Source organism: Electrophorus electricus, chromosome 8, assembly GCF_041902795.1.
Source record: "Electrophorus electricus isolate QZ-2024a chromosome 8, ASM4190279v1, whole genome shotgun sequence".
In the NCBI taxonomy this organism is placed as follows: Eukaryota; Metazoa; Chordata; class Actinopteri; order Gymnotiformes; family Gymnotidae; genus Electrophorus; species Electrophorus electricus.
The window spans coordinates 31023099-31050968 of NC_137504.1; the positions used below are offsets into that span (position 1 = coordinate 31023099).

The window sequence follows — 27870 nt, forward strand, 5'->3', positions numbered from 1 at the left end:
TATTAGAAATCAATCAAAGGCTGTGGGTTTGAGTCCCACCAGTCGTATTTGCATTTGCTGCCATTGTGGAAGGTGAAAGTACTCATCAAAGACCCTGCATTGTGTTGATCAAAAGTGTGCTGTGACTTAACTGGTCTTCATTCCTGTGTAGTAAATGGGAGGTCCTATGTTCAAATTCCTGTGTTAGCTTTACCTTATGGAAACACTTTACAGGATGTGGCATTCTGGCACAGAATAATAAATGAGTGTCAAAAACTAAGTTTTCTAGGCTGGTTGGGACAATGAATAGTGCGTTGGGCTTCTAGGCTCAAATTCAAAATCATTCAAAGGCTGTGGGTTTGAGTACCACCATTCATATCTCTTCTGGAGGACCTTGAAAGCTGTTGTTCCTTCCTACTCCCACTGTTGTCTGACAAAGTTTAACACGTGTATGTCATTCTTTCATTTTTCTGTGGGTCTCTTATGGCTTGTTTTCTCTAAGAACCAGTACCTGCCTAATAAAGTAGCAAATATGCTGGCAGCATATTTTGGAGTTGCCAATTCATTGTCAGTTTTTTAGATATGTGCAGAAACACTTTGCTTGATTTTTTTTTTGTGCTGCTAATACATAATTGTCTTGATTAAAACCAATGGTTTGAAACCTCCTTCAAGTCTGCAGATTAATTAGAGCTGATAGACTAATGCAATATGTCACTGCTTGTTAAATGATTTACAGTTAATGGTAGATGCTGTGACATTTGGTCAACATGCAAATGAATTTTTCTGCATGGCAGTCAATCTGAAACTTGTATTTGTTGCAATTTGTTCAAGCAGCTCATCGAGAGGGTGCCGTCGATTAGCTGGTCATAGCGCCTGTCTAGTAAACAGGAAGTCCTGGGTTCAACTCCCAGCGGTACCTCTTACATCATGGTAACATCATGGTAATCTTTGTTAGGACTCCATATTCATGCTCACAATTCAGGTGACATTAGTTGCAAGTATGGAGAGGGCACATCAAAGAAACAGCGATACTCCCTATAACAGGGTGGGAGATCTTAGATTATGATAATGCATGCCTCTTAAATATTAGGTGCAGCATTCAAATTTTATCTGTGCCATTACTCTGTGGAAAAATCTGCTAGGGCATATATTGACAGTACGACCTCTGTCTTACCTAGCCTCTCTGGTGTAATGAGTCGGCCATTTGACTGCCAGACTCAGCTTTAAAGGTTGTGCCACCAGAGTTGCTACTTTTCCTTGTTCCTTGCTAATACCGCCAGTGCCTGGCAATGATTATCAATTGTAAATCAATTACAAAGAGAGTGCCTATTGACAAGTCTACTCATCTCAGCCTTTTAATTTTTAACTTTCCTATAGGTCTCTTATGGCATGCTTTCTCTTTGAACCAGTAACTGCTCTTTCTCCAAGTCATTAGGTTAGCAAAGAGAGGGACGTGTTAGCACACAGTCAAATTGCCAAATAATTGTGAGTTTTTGATATTGGTGCAGATACGATTTGATTTATTTATTTGTATTGTGCTATTGCATAAAGGTGTTGCTTAACATCAATATGCAGCAGGGTTCTGAATGCTCCTTCAAGTCAACAGCCAATATGAGTATATATCAGGCAAAATTCATCATTCAGGTTAGCATTTACATGAGATGGGTGAAAGTCTACTTGCCTGGCTTTCGAATGCTGTCACAGCCTATTCTCTTTTTTAATGCTATGGGTAGATACTGTGACATTTTCACAAAATCCAAATGAGTTTTTCTGCACTGGTTTCAATCGAAAACTTGCATTTGCTGCCATTGTTGAAGGTGAAAGTACTCATCAAAGACCCTGCATTGTCTTGATCAAAAGTGTACTGTGACTTAACTTGCCTTCATACCTGTGTAGTAAATGGGAGGTCCTATGTTCAAATTCCAGTGTTACCTTTACCTTATGGAAACACTTTACAGGATGTGGCATTCTGAGGCATTGTGAGTTTTTTATATAGGTGCAGATACGATTTGATTTATTTGTATTGTGGTATTTCATAAATGTGTTGCTTAACACCAATATGCACCAGGGTTCTGAATGCTCCTTCAAGTCAACAGCCAATATGAGTATATATCAGGCAAAATTCATCATTCAGGTTAGCATTTACATGAGATGTTTGAAAGTCTACTTGCCTGGCTTTCGAATGCTGTCACAGCCTATTCTCTGATTTAATGCTATGGGTAGATTCTGTGACATTTGCACAAAATCCAAATTAGTTTTTTTGAATGAGTGTCAAAAACTAAGTTTTCTAGGCTGGTTGGCACAATGAATAGTGCGTTGGGCTTCTAGGCTCAAATTCGAAATCATTCAAAGGCTGTGGGTTTGAGTTCCACCAGTCGTATCTCTTCTGGAGGACCTTGAAAGCTGTTGTTCCTTGCTACTCCCACTGTTGTCTGACAAAGTTTAACACGTGTATGTCATTCTTTCATTTTTCTGTGGGTCTCTTATGGCTTGTTTTCTCTAAGAACCAGTACCTGCCTAATAAAGTAGCAAATATGCTGGCAGCATATTTTGGAGTTACCAATTACTTGTCAGTTTTTTAGATATGTGCAGAAACACTTTGCTTGATTTTTTTTGTGCTGCTAATACATAATTGTCTTGATTAATACCAATGGTTTGAAACCTCCTTCAAGTCTGCAGATTAATTAGAGCTGAGAGACTAATGCAATATGTCACTGCTTTTTAAATGATTTACAGTTAATGGTAGATGCTGTAACGTTTGCCCAACATGCAAATGAATTTTTCTGCATGGCAGTCAATCGGAAACTTGTATTTGTTGCAATTTGTTCAACCAGCGCATCGAGAAGGTGCCGTGGCTTAGCTGGTCATAGCGCCTGTCTAGTAAACAGGAAGTCCTGGGTTCAACTCCCAGCGGTACCTCTTACATCATGATAATCTTTGTTAGGTCTCCAGATTCATACTCACAATTCAGGTGACCTTAGTTGCAAGTATGGAGAGGGCACATCAAAGACACAGTGATACTCCCTATAACAGGGTGGGAGATCTTAGTTTATGATAATGCATGCCTCTTAAATATTAGGTGCAGCATTCAAATTTCAGCTGTGCCATTGCTCTGTGGAAAAATCTGCAAGGGCATGTATTATTATTATATATCAGGCAATATTAATCATTAAGGTTGGTATTTACATGAGATGCATCAAAGTCTATTTGCCTGGCTTTCGAATGCTGTCACAGCCTTTTTTTCTGATTTAATGCTATGGGTAGATTCTGTGACATTTGCACAAAATCCAAATGAGTTTTTCTGCACTGGTTTCACTGGAAAACTTGCGTTTCTTGCCAGTATTGAAGGTGAAAGTACTCATCAAAGATCCTGCATTGTCTTGATCAAAAGTGTGCTGTGACTTAACAGGTGTATTAAATGGGAGGTCCTATGTTCAAGTTCCAGTGTTACCTTTACCTTAGGGAAACACGTTATAGAATGTAACGTTCAGGTTCACAATCATGAATGACAGTCCAAAAACTGATATGCCTAGGCTCTGTGGCGCAATGGATAGCGCATTGGACTTCTAGGTTAGGGTTAGAAGCCATTCAAAGATTGTGGGTTCGAGTCCCACCAGAGTCAGCTTTTTTCTGGCGGATCGTGAAAGCCCTTGTTTCTTGCTAATCCCACACTTGTGTTGCAAAATATAACAAGTTTATGTTAGTTTGCTGTAGGTCGCTTGTGGCTTGTTTTCTCAAAGTACCAGTAGATCCCTAATAAAGTAACAAATATGCTGGCAGCATATTTTCGAATTGCCAATTCAATGTCAGTTCATTACATATGTGGAGAAACACTTTGCTTGTTTTTTTTTTGTGTTGCTAATACATAATTGTCTTGATTAATAGCAATGGTTTGAACCGTCCTTCAAGCCCGCAGACTTATTAGAGTTGAAAGACTAATGCAACATGTCACTGCTTTTTCCATGAGTTACCATTAATAGTAGATGTTGTAGCATTTGCCCAACATGCAAGTGAATGCTCAAAATTTAGGTGTCCTTCGTTGCAAGTATGGAGGGGGAAAGGGCACATCAAAGACACAGTGATACTCCCTATAACAGTGTGGGTGATCTTAGCTTATGATAGTGCCTGCCTCTTAAACATTAAGTCCAGCATTCAAATTTCAACTGTGCCATTGCTCTGTGAAAAAATCTGCTAGGGCATGAAGCTAAGGCTCAGAGTGCCAATTGACACTGCAAACTTTGTCTCACATAGCCTCTGTGGTGCAATGAGTAGAGCATTTGACTTCCAGACTCAGCTTTAAAGGTTGTGCCACCAGAGATGCTGCTTTTCTGGAGGAACTTGAAATTCCTTGTTCCTTGATAATACCACCAGTGCCTGGTAATGTTTAACAAGTGTAAATCAATTACAGAGAGACTGCCTGTCGACAAGTCTACTCATTGATTTCCGATGCTTGCTTTCCTACATGTTTTTTAATTTTGAAAAAGGTTAGCAAAGAGAGGGACGTCCTAGCACACTGTCAAATTGCCAAATAATTGTGAGTTTTTTATATAGGTGCAGATGCGATTTGATTTGATTTATTTGTATTGTGGTATTTCATAAATGTGTTGCTTAACACCAATATGCACCAGGGTTCTGAATGCTCCTTCAAGTCAACAGCCAATATGAGTATATATCAGGCAAAATTCATCATTCAGGTTAGCATTTACATGAGATGTTTGAAAGTCTACTTGCCTGGCTTTCGAATGCTGTCACAGCCTATTCTCTGATTTAATGCTATGGGTAGATTCTGTGACATTTGCACAAAATCCAAATTAGTTTTTTTGAATGAGTGTCAAAAACTAAGTTTTCTAGGCTGGTTGGCACAATGAATAGTGCGTTGGGCTTCTAGGCTCAAATTCGAAATCATTCAAAGGCTGTGGGTTTGAGTTCCACCAGTCGTATCTCTTCTGGAGGACCTTGAAAGCTGTTGTTCCTTGCTACTCCCACTGTTGTCTGACAAAGTTTAACACGTGTATGTCATTCTTTCATTTTTCTGTGGGTCTCTTATGGCTTGTTTTCTCTAAGAACCAGTACCTGCCTAATAAAGTAGCAAATATGCTGGCAGCATATTTTGGAGTTACCAATTACTTGTCAGTTTTTTAGATATGTGCAGAAACACTTTGCTTGATTTTTTTTGTGCTGCTAATACATAATTGTCTTGATTAATACCAATGGTTTGAAACCTCCTTCAAGTCTGCAGATTAATTAGAGCTGAGAGACTAATGCAATATGTCACTGCTTTTTAAATGATTTACAGTTAATGGTAGATGCTGTAACGTTTGCCCAACATGCAAATGAATTTTTCTGCATGGCAGTCAATCGGAAACTTGTATTTGTTGCAATTTGTTCAACCAGCTCATCGAGAAGGTGCCGTGGCTTAGCTGGTCATAGCGCCTGTCTAGTAAACAGGAAGTCCTGGGTTCAACTCCCAGCGGTACCTCTTACATCATGATAATCTTTGTTAGGTCTCCAGATTCATACTCACAATTCAGGTGACCTTAGTTGCAAGTATGGAGAGGGCACATCAAAGACACAGTGATACTCCCTATAACAGGGTGGGAGATCTTAGTTTATGATAATGCATGCCTCTTAAATATTAGGTGCAGCATTCAAATTTCAGCTGTGCCATTGCTCTGTGGAAAAATCTGCAAGGGCATGTATTATTATTATATATCAGGCAATATTAATCATTAAGGTTGGTATTTACATGAGATGCATGAAAGTCTATTTGCCTGGCTTTCGAATGCTGTCACAGCCTTTTTTTCTGATTTAATGCTATGGGTAGATTCTGTGACATTTGCACAAAATCCAAATGAGTTTTTCTGCACTGGTTTCACTGGAAAACTTGCGTTTCTTGCCAGTATTGAAGGTGAAAGTACTCATCAAAGATCCTGCATTGTCTTGATCAAAAGTGTGCTGTGACTTAACAGGTGTATTAAATGGGAGGTCCTATGTTCAAGTTCCAGTGTTACCTTTACCTTAGGGAAACACGTTATAGAATGTAACGTTCAGGTTCACAATCATGAATGACAGTCCAAAAACTGATATGCCTAGGCTCTGTGGCGCAATGGATAGCGCATTGGACTTCTAGGTTAGGGTTAGAAGCCATTCAAAGATTGTGGGTTCGAGTCCCACCAGAGTCAGCTTTTTTCTGGCGGATCGTGAAAGCCCTTGTTTCTTGCTAATCCCACACTTGTGTTGCAAAATATAACAAGTTTATGTTAGTTTGCTGTAGGTCGCTTGTGGCTTGTTTTCTCAAAGTACCAGTAGATCCCTAATAAAGTAACAAATATGCTGGCAGCATATTTTCGAATTGCCAATTCAATGTCAGTTCATTACATATGTGGAGAAACACTTTGCTTGTTTTTTTTTTGTGTTGCTAATACATAATTGTCTTGATTAATAGCAATGGTTTGAACCGTCCTTCAAGCCCGCAGACTTATTAGAGTTGAAAGACTAATGCAACATGTCACTGCTTTTTCCATGAGTTACCATTAATAGTAGATGTTGTAGCATTTGCCCAACATGCAAGTGAATGCTCAAAATTTAGGTGTCCTTCGTTGCAAGTATGGAGGGGGAAAGGGCACATCAAAGACACAGTGATACTCCCTATAACAGTGTGCGTGATCTTAGCTTATGATAGTGCCTGCCTCTTAAACATTAAGTCCAGCATTCAAATTTCAACTGTGCCATTGCTCTGTGAAAAAATCTGCTAGGGCATGAAGCTAAGGCTCAGAGTGCCAATTGACACTGCAAACTTTGTCTCACATAGCCTCTGTGGTGCAATGAGTAGAGCATTTGACTTCCAGACTCAGCTTTAAAGGTTGTGCCACCAGAGATGCTGCTTTTCTGGAGGAACTTGAAATTCCTTGTTCCTTGATAATACCACCAGTGCCTGGTAATGTTTAACAAGTGTAAATCAATTACAGAGAGACTGCCTGTCGACAAGTCTACTCATTGATTTCCGATGCTTGCTTTCCTACATGTTTTTTAATTTTGAAAAAGGTTAGCAAAGAGAGGGACGTCCTAGCACACTGTCAAATTGCCAAATAATTGTGAGTTTTTTATATAGGTGCAGATGCGATTTGATTTGATTTATTTGTATTGTGGTATTTCATAAATGTGTTGCTTAACACCAATATGCACCAGGGTTCTGAATGCTCCTTCAAGTCAACAGCCAATATGAGTATATATCAGGCAAAATTCATCATTCAGGTTAGCATTTACATGAGATGTTTGAAAGTCTACTTGCCTGGCTTTCGAATGCTGTCACAGCCTATTCTCTGATTTAATGCTATGGGTAGATTCTGTGACATTTGCACAAAATCCAAATTAGTTTTTTTGAATGAGTGTCAAAAACTAAGTTTTCTAGGCTGGTTGGCACAATGAATAGTGCGTTGGGCTTCTAGGCTCAAATTCGAAATCATTCAAAGGCTGTGGGTTTGAGTTCCACCAGTCGTATCTCTTCTGGAGGACCTTGAAAGCTGTTGTTCCTTGCTACTCCCACTGTTGTCTGACAAAGTTTAACACGTGTATGTCATTCTTTCATTTTTCTGTGGGTCTCTTATGGCTTGTTTTCTCTAAGAACCAGTACCTGCCTAATAAAGTAGCAAATATGCTGGCAGCATATTTTGGAGTTACCAATTACTTGTCAGTTTTTTAGATATGTGCAGAAACACTTTGCTTGATTTTTTTTGTGCTGCTAATACATAATTGTCTTGATTAATACCAATGGTTTGAAACCTCCTTCAAGTCTGCAGATTAATTAGAGCTGAGAGACTAATGCAATATGTCACTGCTTTTTAAATGATTTACAGTTAATGGTAGATGCTGTAACGTTTGCCCAACATGCAAATGAATTTTTCTGCATGGCAGTCAATCGGAAACTTGTATTTGTTGCAATTTGTTCAACCAGCTCATCGAGAAGGTGCCGTGGCTTAGCTGGTCATAGCGCCTGTCTAGTAAACAGGAAGTCCTGGGTTCAACTCCCAGCGGTACCTCTTACATCATGATAATCTTTGTTAGGTCTCCAGATTCATACTCACAATTCAGGTGACCTTAGTTGCAAGTATGGAGAGGGCACATCAAAGACACAGTGATACTCCCTATAACAGGGTGGGAGATCTTAGTTTATGATAATGCATGCCTCTTAAATATTAGGTGCAGCATTCAAATTTCAGCTGTGCCATTGCTCTGTGGAAAAATCTGCAAGGGCATGTATTATTATTATATATCAGGCAATATTAATCATTAAGGTTGGTATTTACATGAGATGCATGAAAGTCTATTTGCCTGGCTTTCGAATGCTGTCACAGCCTTTTTTTCTGATTTAATGCTATGGGTAGATTCTGTGACATTTGCACAAAATCCAAATGAGTTTTTCTGCACTGGTTTCACTGGAAAACTTGCGTTTCTTGCCAGTATTGAAGGTGAAAGTACTCATCAAAGATCCTGCATTGTCTTGATCAAAAGTGTGCTGTGACTTAACAGGTGTATTAAATGGGAGGTCCTATGTTCAAGTTCCAGTGTTACCTTTACCTTAGGGAAACACGTTATAGAATGTAACGTTCAGGTTCACAATCATGAATGACAGTCCAAAAACTGATATGCCTAGGCTCTGTGGCGCAATGGATAGCGCATTGGACTTCTAGGTTAGGGTTAGAAGCCATTCAAAGATTGTGGGTTCGAGTCCCACCAGAGTCAGCTTTTTTCTGGCGGATCGTGAAAGCCCTTGTTTCTTGCTAATCCCACACTTGTGTTGCAAAATATAACAAGTTTATGTTAGTTTGCTGTAGGTCGCTTGTGGCTTGTTTTCTCAAAGTACCAGTAGATCCCTAATAAAGTAACAAATATGCTGGCAGCATATTTTCGAATTGCCAATTCAATGTCAGTTCATTACATATGTGGAGAAACACTTTGCTTGTTTTTTTTTTGTGTTGCTAATACATAATTGTCTTGATTAATAGCAATGGTTTGAACCGTCCTTCAAGCCCGCAGACTTATTAGAGTTGAAAGACTAATGCAACATGTCACTGCTTTTTCCATGAGTTACCATTAATAGTAGATGTTGTAGCATTTGCCCAACATGCAAGTGAATGCTCAAAATTTAGGTGTCCTTCGTTGCAAGTATGGAGGGGGAAAGGGCACATCAAAGACACAGTGATACTCCCTATAACAGTGTGCGTGATCTTAGCTTATGATAGTGCCTGCCTCTTAAACATTAAGTCCAGCATTCAAATTTCAACTGTGCCATTGCTCTGTGAAAAAATCTGCTAGGGCATGAAGCTAAGGCTCAGAGTGCCAATTGACACTGCAAACTTTGTCTCACATAGCCTCTGTGGTGCAATGAGTAGAGCATTTGACTTCCAGACTCAGCTTTAAAGGTTGTGCCACCAGAGATGCTGCTTTTCTGGAGGAACTTGAAATTCCTTGTTCCTTGATAATACCACCAGTGCCTGGTAATGTTTAACAAGTGTAAATCAATTACAGAGAGACTGCCTGTCGACAAGTCTACTCATTGATTTCCGATGCTTGCTTTCCTACATGTTTTTTAATTTTGAAAAAGGTTAGCAAAGAGAGGGACGTCCTAGCACACTGTCAAATTGCCAAATAATTGTGAGTTTTTTATATAGGTGCAGATGCGATTTGATTTGATTTATTTGTATTGTGGTATTTCATAAATGTGTTGCTTAACACCAATATGCACCAGGGTTCTGAATGCTCCTTCAAGTCAACAGCCAATATGAGTATATATCAGGCAAAATTCATCATTCAGGTTAGCATTTACATGAGATGTTTGAAAGTCTACTTGCCTGGCTTTCGAATGCTGTCACAGCCTATTCTCTGATTTAATGCTATGGGTAGATTCTGTGACATTTGCACAAAATCCAAATTAGTTTTTTTGAATGAGTGTCAAAAACTAAGTTTTCTAGGCTGGTTGGCACAATGAATAGTGCGTTGGGCTTCTAGGCTCAAATTCGAAATCATTCAAAGGCTGTGGGTTTGAGTTCCACCAGTCGTATCTCTTCTGGAGGACCTTGAAAGCTGTTGTTCCTTGCTACTCCCACTGTTGTCTGACAAAGTTTAACACGTGTATGTCATTCTTTCATTTTTCTGTGGGTCTCTTATGGCTTGTTTTCTCTAAGAACCAGTACCTGCCTAATAAAGTAGCAAATATGCTGGCAGCATATTTTGGAGTTACCAATTACTTGTCAGTTTTTTAGATATGTGCAGAAACACTTTGCTTGATTTTTTTTGTGCTGCTAATACATAATTGTCTTGATTAATACCAATGGTTTGAAACCTCCTTCAAGTCTGCAGATTAATTAGAGCTGAGAGACTAATGCAATATGTCACTGCTTTTTAAATGATTTACAGTTAATGGTAGATGCTGTAACGTTTGCCCAACATGCAAATGAATTTTTCTGCATGGCAGTCAATCGGAAACTTGTATTTGTTGCAATTTGTTCAACCAGCTCATCGAGAAGGTGCCATGGCTTAGCTGGTCATAGCGCCTGTCTAGTAAACAGGAAGTCCTGGGTTCAACTCCCAGCGGTACCTCTTACATCATGATAATCTTTGTTAGGTCTCCAGATTCATACTCACAATTCAGGTGACCTTAGTTGCAAGTATGGAGAGGGCACATCAAAGACACAGTGATACTCCCTATAACAGGGTGGGAGATCTTAGTTTATGATAATGCATGCCTCTTAAATATTAGGTGCAGCATTCAAATTTCAGCTGTGCCATTGCTCTGTGGAAAAATCTGCAAGGGCATGTATTATTATTATATATCAGGCAATATTAATCATTAAGGTTGGTATTTACATGAGATGCATGAAAGTCTATTTGCCTGGCTTTCGAATGCTGTCACAGCCTTTTTTTCTGATTTAATGCTATGGGTAGATTCTGTGACATTTGCACAAAATCCAAATGAGTTTTTCTGCACTGGTTTCACTGGAAAACTTGCGTTTCTTGCCAGTATTGAAGGTGAAAGTACTCATCAAAGATCCTGCATTGTCTTGATCAAAAGTGTGCTGTGACTTAACAGGTGTATTAAATGGGAGGTCCTATGTTCAAGTTCCAGTGTTACCTTTACCTTACGGAAACACTTTATAGAATGTAACGTTCAGGTTCACAATCATGAATGACAGTCCAAAAACTGGTATGCCTAGGCTCTGTGGCGCAATGGATAGCGCATTGGACTTCTAGGTTAGGGTTAGAAGCCATTCAAAGATTGTGGGTTCGAGTCCCACCAGAGTCAGCTTTTTTCTGGCGGATCGTGAAAGCCCTTGTTTCTTGCTAATCCCACACTTGTGTTGCAAAATATAACAAGTTTATGTTAGTTTGCTGTAGGTCGCTTGTGGCTTGTTTTCTCAAAGTACCAGTAGATCCCTAATAAAGTAACAAATATGCTGGCAGCATATTTTCGAATTGCCAATTCAATGTCAGTTCATTACATATGTGGAGAAACACTTTGCTTGTTTTTTTTTTGTGTTGCTAATACATAATTGTCTTGATTAATAGCAATGGTTTGAACCGTCCTTCAAGCCCGCAGACTTATTAGAGTTGAAAGACTAATGCAACATGTCACTGCTTTTTCCATGAGTTACCATTAATAGTAGATGTTGTAGCATTTGCCCAACATGCAAGTGAATGCTCAAAATTTAGGTGTCCTTCGTTGCAAGTATGGAGGGGGAAAGGGCACATCAAAGACACAGTGATACTCCCTATAACAGTGTGCGTGATCTTAGCTTATGATAGTGCCTGCCTCTTAAACATTAAGTCCAGCATTCAAATTTCAACTGTGCCATTGCTCTGTGAAAAAATCTGCTAGGGCATGAAGCTAAGGCTCAGAGTGCCAATTGACACTGCAAACTTTGTCTCACATAGCCTCTGTGGTGCAATGAGTAGAGCATTTGACTTCCAGACTCAGCTTTAAAGGTTGTGCCACCAGAGATGCTGCTTTTCTGGAGGAACTTGAAATTCCTTGTTCCTTGATAATACCACCAGTGCCTGGTAATGTTTAACAAGTGTAAATCAATTACAGAGAGACTGCCTGTCGACAAGTCTACTCATTGATTTCCGATGCTTGCTTTCCTACATGTTTTTTAATTTTGAAAAAGGTTAGCAAAGAGAGGGACGTCCTAGCACACTGTCAAATTGCCAAATAATTGTGAGTTTTTTATATAGGTGCAGATGCGATTTGATTTGATTTATTTGTATTGTGGTATTTCATAAATGTGTTGCTTAACACCAATATGCACCAGGGTTCTGAATGCTCCTTCAAGTCAACAGCCAATATGAGTATATATCAGGCAAAATTCATCATTCAGGTTAGCATTTACATGAGATGTTTGAAAGTCTACTTGCCTGGCTTTCGAATGCTGTCACAGCCTATTCTCTGATTTAATGCTATGGGTAGATTCTGTGACATTTGCACAAAATCCAAATTAGTTTTTTTGAATGAGTGTCAAAAACTAAGTTTTCTAGGCTGGTTGGCACAATGAATAGTGCGTTGGGCTTCTAGGCTCAAATTCGAAATCATTCAAAGGCTGTGGGTTTGAGTTCCACCAGTCGTATCTCTTCTGGAGGACCTTGAAAGCTGTTGTTCCTTGCTACTCCCACTGTTGTCTGACAAAGTTTAACACGTGTATGTCATTCTTTCATTTTTCTGTGGGTCTCTTATGGCTTGTTTTCTCTAAGAACCAGTACCTGCCTAATAAAGTAGCAAATATGCTGGCAGCATATTTTGGAGTTACCAATTACTTGTCAGTTTTTTAGATATGTGCAGAAACACTTTGCTTGATTTTTTTTGTGCTGCTAATACATAATTGTCTTGATTAATACCAATGGTTTGAAACCTCCTTCAAGTCTGCAGATTAATTAGAGCTGAGAGACTAATGCAATATGTCACTGCTTTTTAAATGATTTACAGTTAATGGTAGATGCTGTAACGTTTGCCCAACATGCAAATGAATTTTTCTGCATGGCAGTCAATCTGAAACTTGTATTTGTTGCAATTTGTTCAACCAGCTCATCGAGAAGGTGCCGTGGCTTAGCTGGTCATAGCGCCTGTCTAGTAAACAGGAAGTCCTGGGTTCAACTCCCAGCGGTACCTCTTACATCATGATAATCTTTGTTAGGTCTCCAGATTCATACTCACAATTCAGGTGACCTTAGTTGCAAGTATGGAGAGGGCACATCAAAGACACAGTGATACTCCCTATAACAGGGTGGGAGATCTTAGTTTATGATAATGCATGCCTCTTAAATATTAGGTGCAGCATTCAAATTTCAGCTGTGCCATTGCTCTGTGGAAAAATCTGCAAGGGCATGTATTATTATTATATATCAGGCAATATTAATCATTAAGGTTGGTATTTACATGAGATGCATGAAAGTCTATTTGCCTGGCTTTCGAATGCTGTCACAGCCTTTTTTTCTGATTTAATGCTATGGGTAGATTCTGTGACATTTGCACAAAATCCAAATGAGTTTTTCTGCACTGGTTTCACTGGAAAACTTGCGTTTCTTGCCAGTATTGAAGGTGAAAGTACTCATCAAAGATCCTGCATTGTCTTGATCAAAAGTGTGCTGTGACTTAACAGGTGTATTAAATGGGAGGTCCTATGTTCAAGTTCCAGTGTTACCTTTACCTTACGGAAACACTTTATAGAATGTAACGTTCAGGTTCACAATCATGAATGACAGTCCAAAAACTGGTATGCCTAGGCTCTGTGGCGCAATGGATAGCGCATTGGACTTCTAGGTTAGGGTTAGAAGCCATTCAAAGATTGTGGGTTCGAGTCCCACCAGAGTCAGCTTTTTTCTGGCGGATCGTGAAAGCCCTTGTTTCTTGCTAATCCCACACTTGTGTTGCAAAATATAACAAGTTTATGTTAGTTTGCTGTAGGTCGCTTGTGGCTTGTTTTCTCAAAGTACCAGTAGATCCCTAATAAAGTAACAAATATGCTGGCAGCATATTTTCGAATTGCCAATTCAATGTCAGTTCATTACATATGTGGAGAAACACTTTGCTTGTTTTTTTTTTGTGTTGCTAATACATAATTGTCTTGATTAATAGCAATGGTTTGAACCGTCCTTCAAGCCCGCAGACTTATTAGAGTTGAAAGACTAATGCAACATGTCACTGCTTTTTCCATGAGTTACCATTAATAGTAGATGTTGTAGCATTTGCCCAACATGCAAGTGAATGCTCAAAATTTAGGTGTCCTTCGTTGCAAGTATGGAGGGGGAAAGGGCACATCAAAGACACAGTGATACTCCCTATAACAGTGTGCGTGATCTTAGCTTATGATAGTGCCTGCCTCTTAAACATTAAGTCCAGCATTCAAATTTCAACTGTGCCATTGCTCTGTGAAAAAATCTGCTAGGGCATGAAGCTAAGGCTCAGAGTGCCAATTGACACTGCAAACTTTGTCTCACATAGCCTCTGTGGTGCAATGAGTAGAGCATTTGACTTCCAGACTCAGCTTTAAAGGTTGTGCCACCAGAGATGCTGCTTTTCTGGAGGAACTTGAAATTCCTTGTTCCTTGATAATACCACCAGTGCCTGGTAATGTTTAACAAGTGTAAATCAATTACAGAGAGACTGCCTGTCGACAAGTCTACTCATTGATTTCCGATGCTTGCTTTCCTACATGTTTTTTAATTTTGAAAAAGGTTAGCAAAGAGAGGGACGTCCTAGCACACTGTCAAATTGCCAAATAATTGTGAGTTTTTTATATAGGTGCAGATGCGATTTGATTTGATTTATTTGTATTGTGGTATTTCATAAATGTGTTGCTTAACACCAATATGCACCAGGGTTCTGAATGCTCCTTCAAGTCAACAGCCAATATGAGTATATATCAGGCAAAATTCATCATTCAGGTTAGCATTTACATGAGATGTTTGAAAGTCTACTTGCCTGGCTTTCGAATGCTGTCACAGCCTATTCTCTGATTTAATGCTATGGGTAGATTCTGTGACATTTGCACAAAATCCAAATTAGTTTTTTTGAATGAGTGTCAAAAACTAAGTTTTCTAGGCTGGTTGGCACAATGAATAGTGCGTTGTGCTTCTAGGCTCAAATTCGAAATCATTCAAAGGCTGTGGGTTTGAGTTCCACCAGTCGTATCTCTTCTGGAGGACCTTGAAAGCTGTTGTTCCTTGCTACTCCCACTGTTGTCTGACAAAGTTTAACACGTGTATGTCATTCTTTCATTTTTCTGTGGGTCTCTTATGGCTTGTTTTCTCTAAGAACCAGTACCTGCCTAATAAAGTAGCAAATATGCTGGCAGCATATTTTGGAGTTACCAATTACTTGTCAGTTTTTTAGATATGTGCAGAAACACTTTGCTTGATTTTTTTTGTGCTGCTAATACATAATTGTCTTGATTAATACCAATGGTTTGAAACCTCCTTCAAGTCTGCAGATTAATTAGAGCTGAGAGACTAATGCAATATGTCACTGCTTTTTAAATGATTTACAGTTAATGGTAGATGCTGTAACGTTTGCCCAACATGCAAATGAATTTTTCTGCATGGCAGTCAATCGGAAACTTGTATTTGTTGCAATTTGTTCAACCAGCTCATCGAGAAGGTGCCATGGCTTAGCTGGTCATAGCGCCTGTCTAGTAAACAGGAAGTCCTGGGTTCAACTCCCAGCGGTACCTCTTACATCATGATAATCTTTGTTAGGTCTCCAGATTCATACTCACAATTCAGGTGACCTTAGTTGCAAGTATGGAGAGGGCACATCAAAGACACAGTGATACTCCCTATAACAGGGTGGGAGATCTTAGTTTATGATAATGCATGCCTCTTAAATATTAGGTGCAGCATTCAAATTTCAGCTGTGCCATTGCTCTGTGGAAAAATCTGCAAGGGCATGTATTATTATTATATATCAGGCAATATTAATCATTAAGGTTGGTATTTACATGAGATGCATGAAAGTCTATTTGCCTGGCTTTCGAATGCTGTCACAGCCTTTTTTTCTGATTTAATGCTATGGGTAGATTCTGTGACATTTGCACAAAATCCAAATGAGTTTTTCTGCACTGGTTTCACTGGAAAACTTGCGTTTCTTGCCAGTATTGAAGGTGAAAGTACTCATCAAAGATCCTGCATTGTCTTGATCAAAAGTGTGCTGTGACTTAACAGGTGTATTAAATGGGAGGTCCTATGTTCAAGTTCCAGTGTTACCTTTACCTTACGGAAACACTTTATAGAATGTAACGTTCAGGTTCACAATCATGAATGACAGTCCAAAAACTGGTATGCCTAGGCTCTGTGGCGCAATGGATAGCGCATTGGACTTCTAGGTTAGGGTTAGAAGCCATTCAAAGATTGTGGGTTCAAGTCCCACCAGAGTCAGCTTTTTTCTGGCGGATCGTGAAAGCCCTTGTTTCTTGCTAATCCCACACTTGTGTTGCAAAATATAACAAGTTTATGTTAGTTTGCTGTAGGTCGCTTGTGGCTTGTTTTCTCAAAGTACCAGTAGATCCCTAATAAAGTAACAAATATGCTGGCAGCATATTTTCGAATTGCCAATTCAATGTCAGTTCATTACATATGTGGAGAAACACTTTGCTTGTTTTTTTTTTGTGTTGCTAATACATAATTGTCTTGATTAATAGCAATGGTTTGAACCGTCCTTCAAGCCCGCAGACTTATTAGAGTTGAAAGACTAATGCAACATGTCACTGCTTTTTCCATGAGTTACCATTAATAGTAGATGTTGTAGCATTTGCCCAACATGCAAGTGAATGCTCAAAATTTAGGTGTCCTTCGTTGCAAGTATGGAGGGGGAAAGGGCAAATCAAAGACACAGTGATACTCCCTATAACAGTGTGGGTGATCTTAGCTTATGATAGTGCCTGCCTCTTAAACATTAAGTCCAGCATTCAAATTTCAACTGTGCCATTGCTCTGTGAAAAAATCTGCTAGGGCATGAAGCTAAGGCTCAGAGTGCCAATTGACACTGCAAACTTTGTCTCACATAGCCTCTGTGGTGCAATGAGTAGAGCATTTGACTTCCAGACTCAGCTTTAAAGGTTGTGCCACCAGAGATGCTGCTTTTCTGGAGGAACTTGAAATTCCTTGTTCCTTGATAATACCACCAGTGCCTGGTAATGTTTAACAAGTGTAAATCAATTACAGAGAGACTGCCTGTCGACAAGTCTACTCATTGATTTCCGATGCTTGCTTTCCTACATGTTTTTTAATTTTGAAAAAGGTTAGCAAAGAGAGGGACGTCCTAGCACACTGTCAAATTGCCAAATAATTGTGAGTTTTTTATATAGGTGCAGATGCGATTTGATTTGATTTATTTGTATTGTGGTATTTCATAAATGTGTTGCTTAACACCAATATGCACCAGGGTTCTGAATGCTCCTTCAAGTCAACAGCCAATATGAGTATATATCAGGCAAAATTCATCATTCAGGTTAGCATTTACATGAGATGTTTGAAAGTCTACTTGCCTGGCTTTCGAATGCTGTCACAGCCTATTCTCTGATTTAATGCTATGGGTAGATTCTGTGACATTTGCACAAAATCCAAATTAGTTTTTTTGAATGAGTGTCAAAAACTAAGTTTTCTAGGCTGGTTGGCACAATGAATAGTGCGTTGGGCTTCTAGGCTCAAATTCGAAATCATTCAAAGGCTGTGGGTTTGAGTTCCACCAGTCGTATCTCTTCTGGAGGACCTTGAAAGCTGTTGTTCCTTGCTACTCCCACTGTTGTCTGACAAAGTTTAACACGTGTATGTCATTCTTTCATTTTTCTGTGGGTCTCTTATGGCTTGTTTTCTCTAAGAACCAGTACCTGCCTAATAAAGTAGCAAATATGCTGGCAGCATATTTTGGAGTTACCAATTACTTGTCAGTTTTTTAGATATGTGCAGAAACACTTTGCTTGATTTTTTTTGTGCTGCTAATACATAATTGTCTTGATTAATACCAATGGTTTGAAACCTCCTTCAAGTCTGCAGATTAATTAGAGCTGAGAGACTAATGCAATATGTCACTGCTTTTTAAATGATTTACAGTTAATGGTAGATGCTGTAACGTTTGCCCAACATGCAAATGAATTTTTCTGCATGGCAGTCAATCGGAAACTTGTATTTGTTGCAATTTGTTCAACCAGCTCATCGAGAAGGTGCCGTGGCTTAGCTGGTCATAGCGCCTGTCTAGTAAACAGGAAGTCCTGGGTTCAACTCCCAGCGGTACCTCTTACATCATGGTAATCTTTTTTAGGACTCCATATTCATGCTCACAATTCAGGTGACCTTAGTTGCAAGTATGGAGAGGGCACATCAAACACACAGTGATACTCCCTATAACAGGGTGGGAGATCTTAGATTATGATAATGCATGCCTCTTAAATATTAGGTGCAGCATTCAAATTTTATCTGTGCCATTGCTCTGTGGAAAAATCTGCTAGGGCATGTATTGACAGTGCGACCTCTGTCTTACCTAGCCTCTCTGGTGTAATGAGTCGGCCATTTGACTGCCAGACTCAGCTTTAAAGGTTGTGCCAGCAGAGTTGCTACTTTTCCTTGTTCCTTGCTAATACCGCCAGTGCCTGGCAATGATTATCAATTGTAAATCAATTACAAAGAGAGTGCCTATTGACAAGTCTACTCATCTCAGCCTTTTAATTTTTAACTTTCCTATAGGTCTCTTATGGCATGCTTTCTCTTTGAAACAGTAATTGCTCTTTCTCCAAGTCATTAGGTTAGCAAAGAGCGGGACGTGTTAGCACACAGTCAAATTAACAAATAATTGTGAGTTTTTTATATTGGTGCAGATACGATTTGATTTATTTATTTGTATTGTGCTATTACATACATGTGATACTTAACACCAATGTGCACCAGGGTTCTAAATGCTCCTTCAAGTAAAAAGGCAATATTAGTATATATCAGGCAATATTAATCATTAAGGTTGGTATTTACATGAGATGCATGAAAGTCTACTTGCCTGGCTTTCGAATGCTGTCACAGCATTTTTTTCTGATTTAATGCTATGGGTAGATTCTGTGACATTTGCACAAAATCCAAATGAGTTTTTCTGCACTGGTTTCACTGGAAAACTTGCGTTTCTTGCCTGTATTGAAGGTGAACGTACTCATCAAAGATCCTGCATTGTCTTGATCAAAAGTGTGCTGTCACTTAACAGGTCATCACACTTGTGTATTAAATGGGAGGTCCTATGTTCAAGTTCCAGTGTTACCTTTACCTTACGGAAACACTTTATAGAATGTAACGTTCAGGTTCACAATCATGAATGACAGTCCATGGATAGCGCATTGGACTTCTAGGTTAGGATTAGAAGCCATTCAAAGATTGTGGGTTCGAGTCCCACCAGAGTCAGCTTTTTTCTGGCGGATCGTGAAATCCCTTGTTTCTTGCTAATCCCACACTTGTGTTGCAAAATATAACAAGTTTATGTTAGTTTGCTGTAGGTCGCTTGTGGCTTGTTTTCTCAAAGTACCAGCAGATCCCTAATAAAGTAACAAATATGCTGTCAGCATATTTTCGAATTGCCAATTCAATGTCAGTTCATTACATATGTGGAGAAACACTTTGCTTGTTTTTTTTTTTGTGTTGCTAATACATAATTGTCTTGATTAATAGCAATGGTTTGAACCGTCCTTCAAGCCCGCAGACTTATTAGAGTTGAAAGACTAATGCAACATATCACTGCTTTTTCCATGAGTTACCATTAATAGTAGATGTTGTAGCATTTGCCCAACATGCAAGTGAATGCTCAAAATTTAGGTGTCCTTCGTTGCAAGTATGGAGGGGGAAAGGGCACATCAAAGACACAGTGATACTCCCTATAACAGTGTGGGTGATCTTAGCTTATGATAGTGCCTGCCTCTTAAACATTAAGTCCAGCATTCAAATTTCAACTGTGCCATTGCTCTGTGAAAAAATCTGCTAGGGCATGAAGCTAAGGCTCAGAGTGCCAATTGACACTGCAAACTTTGTCTCACATAGCCTCTGTGGTGCAATGAGTAGATCATTTGACTTCCAGACTCAGCTTTAAAGGTTGTGCCACCAGAGATGCTGCTTTTCTGGAGGAACTTGAAATTCCTTGTTCCTTGATAATACCACCAGTGCCTGGTAATGTTTAACAAGTGTAAATCAATTACAGAGAGACTGCCTGTCGACAAGTGTACTCATTGATTTCCGATGCTTGCTTTACTACATGTTTTTTAATTTTGAAAAAGGTTAGCAAAGAGAGGGACGTCCTAGCACACTGTCAAATTGCCAAATAATTGTGAGTTTTTTATATAGGTGCAGATGCGATTTGATTTATTTATTTGTATTGTGCTATTGCATAAATGTGTTGCTTAACACCAATATGCACCAGGGTTCTGAATGCTCCTTCAAGTCAACAGCCAATATGAGTATATATCATGCAAAATTTATCATTCAGGTTGGTGTTTACATGATATGGGTGAAAGTCTATATGCCTGGCTTTCGAATGCTGTCACAACCTTTTGTGTGATTTAATGCTATGGGTAGATTCTGTGACATTTGCACAAAATCCAAATGAGTTTTTCTGCACTGGTTTCAATCAAAAACGTGCATTTGCTGCCATTGTTGAAGGTGAAAGTACTCATCAAAGACCCTGCATTGTCTTGATCAAAAGTGTAATGTGACTTAACTGGTCTTCATACCTGTGTAGTAAATGCGAGGTCCTATGTTCAAATTCCAGTGTTACATTTACCTTATGGAAACACTTTACAGGATGTGGCATTCTGAGGCATTGTGAGTTTTTTATATAGGTGCAGATACGATTTGATTTATTTATTTGTATTGTGCTATTGCATAAATGTGTTGCTTAACACCATTGTGCACCAGGGTTCTGAATGTACCTGGCAATGTTTAACAAGTGTCAGTCAATTACAGAGAGAGTGCCTGTCGACAAGTCTACTCATAGATTTCCAATGCTTGCTTTCCTATTTGTTTGTCAAATTCATCTCAGACTTTTAATTTTTAACTTTCCTATAGGTCTCTTATGGCATGCTTTCTCGTTGAACCAGTAACAGCTTTCTCCAAGTCATTAGGTTAGCAAAGAGAGGGACATGCTAGCACACTGTCAAATTGGAAATAATTGTGAGTTTTTGTTATTGGTGCAGATACGATTTGATTTATTTATTTGTATTGTGCTATTGCATAAAGGTGTTGCTTAACATATTCTCTTTTTTAATGCTATGGGTAGATACTGTGACATTTTCACAGTATCTACAAATGAGTTTGTAGTATCTCAAATGAGTTTTTCTGCACTGGTTTCAATCGAAAACTTGCATTTGCTGCCATTGTTGAAGGTGAAAGTACTCATCAAAGACCCTGCATTGTCTTGATCAAAAGTGTACTGTGACTTAACTTGCCTTCATACCTGTGTAGTAAATGGGAGGTCCTATGTTCCAATTCCAGTGTTACCTTTACCTTATGGAAACACTTTACAGGATGTGGCATTCTGAGGCATTGTGAGTTTTTTATATAGGTGCAGATACGATTTGATTTATTTATTTGTATTGTGGTATTTCATAAATGTGTTGCTTAACACCAATATGCACCAGGGTTCTGAATGCTCCTTCAAGTCAACAGCCAATATGAGTATATATCAGGCAAAATTCATCATTCAGGTTAGCATTGACATGAGATGTTTGAAAGTCTACTTGCCTGGCTTTCGAATGCTGTCACAGCCTATTCTCTGATTTAATGCTATGGGTAGATTCTGTGACATTTGCACAAAATCCAAATGAGTTTTTTTGAATGAGTGTCAAAAACTAAGTTTTCTAGGCTGGTTGGCACAATGAATAGTGCGTTGGGCTTCTAGGCTCAAATTCGAAATCAGTCAAAGGCTGTGGGTTTGAGTTCCACCAGTCGTATCTCTTCTGGAGGACCTTGAAAGCTGTTGTTCCTTGCTACTCCCACTGTTGTCTGACAAAGTTTAACACGTGTATGTCATTCTTTCATTTTTCTGTGGGTCTCTTATGGCTTGTTTTCTCTAAGAACCAGTACCTGCCTAATGAAGTAGCGAATATGCTGGCAGCATATTTTGGAGTTGCTAATTCATTGTTAGTTTTTTAGATATGTGCAGAAACACTTTGCTTGATTTTTTTTGTGCTGCTAATACATAATTGTCTTGATTAATACCAATGGTTTGAAACCTCCTTCAAGTCTGCAGATTAATTAGAGCTGAGAGACTAATGCAATATGTCACTGCTTGTTAAATGATTTACAGTTAATGGTAGATGCTGTAACGTTTGCCCAACATGCAAATGAATTTTTCTGCATGGCAGTCAATCGGAAACTTGTATTTGTTGCAATTTGTTCAACCAGCTCATAGAGAGGGTGCCGTGGCTTAGCTGGTCATAGCGCCTGTCTAGTAAACAGGAAGTCCTGGGTTCAACTCCCAGCGGTACCTCTTACATCATGGTCATCTTTGTTAGGACTCCATATTCATGCTCACAATTCAGGTGACCTTAGTTGCAAGTATGGAGAGGGCACATCAAACACACAGTGATGCTCCCTATAACAGCGTGGGAGATCTGAGTTTATGATAATGCATGCCTCTTAAATATTAGGTGCAGCATTCAAATTTTAGCTGTGCCATTGCTCTGTGGAAAAATCTGCTAGGGCATGTATTGACAGTGCGACCTCTGTCTTACCTAGCCTCTCTGGTGTAATGAGTCGGCCATTTGACTGCCAGACTCAGCTTTAAAGGTTGTGCCACCAGAGTTGCTACTTTTCCTTGTTCCTTGCTAATACCGCCAGTGCCTGGCAATGATTATCAATTGTAAATCAACTACAAAGAGAGTGCCTATTGACAAGTCTACTCATCTCAGCCTTTTAATTTTTAACTTTCCTATAGGTCTTTTATGGCATGCTTTCTCTTTGAACCAGTAACTGCTCTTTCTCCAAGTCATTAGGTTAGCAAAGAGAGGGACGTGTTAGCACACAGTCAAATTGCCAAACAATTGTGAGTTTTTGATATTGGTGCAGATACGATTTGATTTATTTATTTGTATTGTGCTATTGCATAAAGGTGTTGCTTAACATCAATATGCAGCAGGGTTTTGAATGCTCCTTCAAGTCAACAGCCAATATGAGTATATATCAGGCAAAATTCATCATTCAGGTTAGCATTTACATGAGATGGGTGAAAGTCTACTTGCCTGGCTTTCGAATGCTGTCACAGCCTATTCTCTTTTTTAATGCTATGGGTAGATACTGTGACATTTTCACAAAATCCAAATGAGTTTTTCTGCACTGGTTTCAATCGAAAACTTGCATTTGCTGCCATTGTTGAAGGTGAAAGTACTCATCAAAGACCCTGCATTGTCTTGATCAAAAGTGTACTGTGACTTAACTTGCCTTCATACCTGTGTAGTAAATGGGAGGTCCTATGTTCCAATTCCAGTGTTACCTTTACCTTATGGAAACACTTTACAGGATGTGGCATTCTGAGGCATTGTGAGTTTTTTATATAGGTGCAGATACGATTTGATTTATTTATTTGTATTGTGGTATTTCATAAATGTGTTGCTTAACACCAATATGCACCAGGGTTCTGAATGCTCCTTCAAGTCAACAGCCAATATGAGTATATATCAGGCAAAATTCATCATTCAGGTTAGCATTTACATGAGATGTTTGAAAATCTACTTGCCTGGCTTTCGAATGCTGTCACAGCCTATTCTCTGATTTAATGCTATGGGTAGATTCTGTGACATTTGCACAAAATCCAAATTAGTTTTTTTGAATGAGTGTCAAAAACTAAGTTTTCTAGGCTGGTTGGCACAATGAATAGTGCGTTGGGCTTCTAGGCTCAAATTCGAAATCATTCAAAGGCTGTGGGTTTGAGTTCCCCCAGTCGTATCTCTTCTGGAGGACCTTGAAAGCTGTTGTTCCTTGCTACTCCCACTGTTGTCTGACAAAGTTTAACACGTGTATGTCATTCTTTCATTTTTCTGTGGGTCTCTTATGGCTTGTTTTCTCTAAGAACCAGTACCTGCCTAATAAAGTAGCGAATATGCTGGCAGCATATTTTGGAGTTGCTAATTCATTGTTAGTTTTTTAGATATGTGCAGAAACACTTTGCTTGATTTTTTTTGTGCTGCTAATACATAATTGTCTTGATTAATACCAATGGTTTGAAACCTCCTTCAAGTCTGCAGATTAATTAGAGCTGATAGACTAATGCAATATGTCACTGCTTGTTAAATGATTTACAGTTAATGGTAGATGCTGTAACGTTTGCCCAACATGCAAATGAATTTTTCTGCATGGCAGTCAATCGGAAACTTGTATTTGTTGCAATTTGTTCAACCAGCTCATAGAGAGGGTGCCGTGGCTTAGCTGGTCATAGCGCCTGTCTAGTAAACAGGAAGTCCTGGGTTCAACTCCCAGCGGTACCTCTTACATCATGGTCATCTTTGTTAGGACTCCATATTCATGCTCACAATTCAGGTGACCTTAGTTGCAAGTATGGAGAGGGCACATCAAACACACAGTGATGCTCCCTATAACAGCGTGGGAGATCTGAGTTTATGATAATGCATGCCTCTTAAATATTAGGTGCAGCATTCAAATTTTAGCTGTGCCATTGCTCTGTGGAAAAATCTGCTAGGGCATGTATTGACAGTGCGACCTCTGTCTTACCTAGCCTCTCTGGTGTAATGAGTCGGCCATTTGACTGCCAGACTCAGCTTTAAAGGTTGTGCCACCAGAGTTGCTACTTTTCCTTGTTCCTTGCTAATACCGCCAGTGCCTGGCAATGATTATCAATTGTAAATCACCTACAAAGAGAGTGCCTATTGACAAGTCTACTCATCTCAGCCTTTTAATTTTTAACTTTCCTATAGGTCTTTTATGGCATGCTTTCTCTTTGAACCAGTAACTGCTCTTTCTCCAAGTCATTAGGTTAGCAAAGAGAGGGACGTGTTAGCACACAGTCAAATTGCCAAACAATTGTGAGTTTTTGATATTGGTGCAGATACGATTTGATTTATTTATTTGTATTGTGCTATTGCATAAAGGTGTTGCTTAACATCAATATGCAGCAGGGTTTTGAATGCTCCTTCAAGTCAACAGCCAATATGAGTATATATCAGGCAAAATTCATCATTCAGGTTAGCATTTACATGAGATGGGTGAAAGTCTACTTGCCTGGCTTTCGAATGCTGTCACAGCCTATTCTCTTTTTTAATGCTATGGGTAGATACTGTGACATTTTCACAAAATCCAAATGAGTTTTTCTGCACTGGTTTCAATCGAAAACTTGCATTTGCTGCCATTGTTGAAGGTGAAAGTACTCATCAAAGACCCTGCATTGTCTTGATCAAAAGTGTACTGTGACTTAACTTGCCTTCATACCTGTGTAGTAAATGGGAGGTCCTATGTTCCAATTCCAGTGTTACCTTTACCTTATGGAAACACTTTACAGGATGTGGCATTCTGAGGCATTGTGAGTTTTTTATATAGGTGCAGATACGATTTGATTTATTTATTTGTATTGTGGTATTTCATAAATGTGTTGCTTAACACCAATATGCACCAGGGTTCTGAATGCTCCTTCAAGTCAACAGCCAATATGAGTATATATCAGGCAAAATTCATCATTCAGGTTAGCATTTACATGAGATGTTTGAAAATCTACTTGCCTGGCTTTCGAATGCTGTCACAGCCTATTCTCTGATTTAATGCTATGGGTAGATTCTGTGACATTTGCACAAAATCCAAATTAGTTTTTTTGAATGAGTGTCAAAAACTAAGTTTTCTAGGCTGGTTGGCACAATGAATAGTGCGTTGGGCTTCTAGGCTCAAATTCGAAATCATTCAAAGGCTGTGGGTTTGAGTTCCCCCAGTCGTATCTCTTCTGGAGGACCTTGAAAGCTGTTGTTCCTTGCTACTCCCACTGTTGTCTGACAAAGTTTAACACGTGTATGTCATTCTTTCATTTTTCTGTGGGTCTCTTATGGCTTGTTTTCTCTAAGAACCAGTACCTGCCTAATAAAGTAGCGAATATGCTGGCAGCATATTTTGGAGTTGCTAATTCATTGTTAGTTTTTTAGATATGTGCAGAAACACTTTGCTTGATTTTTTTTGTGCTGCTAATACATAATTGTCTTGATTAATACCAATGGTTTGAAACCTCCTTCAAGTCTGCAGATTAATTAGAGCTGATAGACTAATGCAATATGTCACTGCTTGTTAAATGATTTACAGTTAATGGTAGATGCTGTAACGTTTGCCCAACATGCAAATGAATTTTTCTGCATGGCAGTCAATCGGAAACTTGTATTTGTTGCAATTTGTTCAACCAGCTCATAGAGAGGGTGCCGTGGCTTAGCTGGTCATAGCGCCTGTCTAGTAAACAGGAAGTCCTGGGTTCAACTCCCAGCGGTACCTCTTACATCATGGTCATCTTTGTTAGGACTCCATATTCATGCTCACAATTCAGGTGACCTTAGTTGCAAGTATGGAGAGGGCACATCAAACACACAGTGATGCTCCCTAAAACAGCGTGGGAGATCTGAGTTTATGATAATGCATGCCTCTTAAATATTAGGTGCAGCATTCAAATTTTAGCTGTGCCATTGCTCTGTGGAAAAATCTGCTAGGGCATGTATTGACAGTGCGACCTCTGTCTTACCTAGCCTCTCTGGTGTAATGAGTCGGCCATTTGACTGCCAGACTCAGCTTTAAAGGTTGTGCCACCAGAGTTGCTACTTTTCCTTGTTCCTTGCTAATACCGCCAGTGCCTGGCAATGATTATCAATTGTAAATCAACTACAAAGAGAGTGCCTATTGACAAGTCTACTCATCTCAGCCTTTTAATTTTTAACTTTCCTATAGGTCTTTTATGGCATGCTTTCTCTTTGAACCAGTAACTGCTCTTTCTCCAAGTCATTAGGTTAGCAAAGAGAGGGACGTGTTAGCACACAGTCAAATTGCCAAACAATTGTGAGTTTTTGATATTGGTGCAGATACGATTTGATTTATTTATTTGTATTGTGCTATTGCATAAAGGTGTTGCTTAACATCAATATGCAGCAGGGTTTTGAATGCTCCTTCAAGTCAACAGCCAATATGAGTATATATCAGGCAAAATTCATCATTCAGGTTAGCATTTACATGAGATGGGTGAAAGTCTACTTGCCTGGCTTTCGAATGCTGTCACAGCCTATTCTCTTTTTTAATGCTATGGGTAGATACTGTGACATTTTCACAAAATCCAAATGAGTTTTTCTGCACTGGTTTCAATCGAAAACTTGCATTTGCTGCCATTGTTGAAGGTGAAAGTACTCATCAAAGACCCTGCATTGTCTTGATCAAAAGTGTACTGTGACTTAACTTGCCTTCATACCTGTGTAGTAAATGGGAGGTCCTATGTTCCAATTCCAGTGTTACCTTTACCTTATGGAAACACTTTACAGGATGTGGCATTCTGAGGCATTGTGAGTTTTTTATATAGGTGCAGATACGATTTGATTTATTTATTTGTATTGTGGTATTTCATAAATGTGTTGCTTAACACCAATATGCACCAGGGTTCTGAATGCTCCTTCAAGTCAACAGCCAATATGAGTATATATCAGGCAAAATTCATCATTCAGGTTAGCATTTACATGAGATGTTTGAAAATCTACTTGCCTGGCTTTCGAATGCTGTCACAGCCTATTCTCTGATTTAATGCTATGGGTAGATTCTGTGACATTTGCACAAAATCCAAATTAGTTTTTTTGAATGAGTGTCAAAAACTAAGTTTTCTAGGCTGGTTGGCACAATGAATAGTGCGTTGGGCTTCTAGGCTCAAAT

At 39.1% G+C, this 27870-nt stretch overlaps 17 non-coding genes across 17 annotated transcripts; all 17 read left to right on the forward strand.

Annotated features, from left to right (window-relative positions):
- The first annotated feature begins 824 nt into the window (after positions 1-824).
- On the forward strand, positions 825-898 carry trnat-agu (transfer RNA threonine (anticodon AGU)). Its single transcript has one exon. It is a non-coding gene; the product is annotated as a tRNA-Thr (tRNA).
- A 1926-nt stretch (positions 899-2824) lies between these two features.
- On the forward strand, positions 2825-2898 carry trnat-agu (transfer RNA threonine (anticodon AGU)). The gene has a single exon. It is a non-coding gene; the product is annotated as a tRNA-Thr (tRNA).
- A 613-nt stretch (positions 2899-3511) lies between these two features.
- trnar-ucu (transfer RNA arginine (anticodon UCU)) lies at positions 3512-3601 on the forward strand. The gene is given in 2 exon segments: positions 3512-3548; positions 3566-3601. It is a non-coding gene; the product is annotated as a tRNA-Arg (tRNA).
- A 1783-nt stretch (positions 3602-5384) lies between these two features.
- Positions 5385-5458, forward strand: trnat-agu (transfer RNA threonine (anticodon AGU)). Its single transcript has one exon. It is a non-coding gene; the product is annotated as a tRNA-Thr (tRNA).
- Positions 5459-6071: 613 nt separating this feature from the next.
- On the forward strand, positions 6072-6161 carry trnar-ucu (transfer RNA arginine (anticodon UCU)). Its single transcript is given in 2 exon segments — positions 6072-6108; positions 6126-6161. It is a non-coding gene; the product is annotated as a tRNA-Arg (tRNA).
- A 1783-nt stretch (positions 6162-7944) lies between these two features.
- Positions 7945-8018, forward strand: trnat-agu (transfer RNA threonine (anticodon AGU)). The gene has a single exon. It is a non-coding gene; the product is annotated as a tRNA-Thr (tRNA).
- A 613-nt stretch (positions 8019-8631) lies between these two features.
- On the forward strand, positions 8632-8721 carry trnar-ucu (transfer RNA arginine (anticodon UCU)). The gene is given in 2 exon segments: positions 8632-8668; positions 8686-8721. It is a non-coding gene; the product is annotated as a tRNA-Arg (tRNA).
- A 1783-nt stretch (positions 8722-10504) lies between these two features.
- Positions 10505-10578, forward strand: trnat-agu (transfer RNA threonine (anticodon AGU)). The gene has a single exon. It is a non-coding gene; the product is annotated as a tRNA-Thr (tRNA).
- Positions 10579-11191: 613 nt separating this feature from the next.
- trnar-ucu (transfer RNA arginine (anticodon UCU)) lies at positions 11192-11281 on the forward strand. The gene is given in 2 exon segments: positions 11192-11228; positions 11246-11281. It is a non-coding gene; the product is annotated as a tRNA-Arg (tRNA).
- A 1783-nt stretch (positions 11282-13064) lies between these two features.
- Positions 13065-13138, forward strand: trnat-agu (transfer RNA threonine (anticodon AGU)). Its single transcript has one exon. It is a non-coding gene; the product is annotated as a tRNA-Thr (tRNA).
- A 613-nt stretch (positions 13139-13751) lies between these two features.
- Positions 13752-13841, forward strand: trnar-ucu (transfer RNA arginine (anticodon UCU)). The gene is given in 2 exon segments: positions 13752-13788; positions 13806-13841. It is a non-coding gene; the product is annotated as a tRNA-Arg (tRNA).
- Positions 13842-15624: 1783 nt separating this feature from the next.
- On the forward strand, positions 15625-15698 carry trnat-agu (transfer RNA threonine (anticodon AGU)). The gene has a single exon. It is a non-coding gene; the product is annotated as a tRNA-Thr (tRNA).
- Positions 15699-16311: 613 nt separating this feature from the next.
- On the forward strand, positions 16312-16401 carry trnar-ucu (transfer RNA arginine (anticodon UCU)). The gene is given in 2 exon segments: positions 16312-16348; positions 16366-16401. It is a non-coding gene; the product is annotated as a tRNA-Arg (tRNA).
- A 1783-nt stretch (positions 16402-18184) lies between these two features.
- trnat-agu (transfer RNA threonine (anticodon AGU)) lies at positions 18185-18258 on the forward strand. Its single transcript has one exon. It is a non-coding gene; the product is annotated as a tRNA-Thr (tRNA).
- A 4142-nt stretch (positions 18259-22400) lies between these two features.
- Positions 22401-22474, forward strand: trnat-agu (transfer RNA threonine (anticodon AGU)). Its single transcript has one exon. It is a non-coding gene; the product is annotated as a tRNA-Thr (tRNA).
- Positions 22475-24393: 1919 nt separating this feature from the next.
- Positions 24394-24467, forward strand: trnat-agu (transfer RNA threonine (anticodon AGU)). Its single transcript has one exon. It is a non-coding gene; the product is annotated as a tRNA-Thr (tRNA).
- A 1919-nt stretch (positions 24468-26386) lies between these two features.
- On the forward strand, positions 26387-26460 carry trnat-agu (transfer RNA threonine (anticodon AGU)). Its single transcript has one exon. It is a non-coding gene; the product is annotated as a tRNA-Thr (tRNA).
- The last annotated feature ends 1410 nt before the right edge of the window (positions 26461-27870 follow it).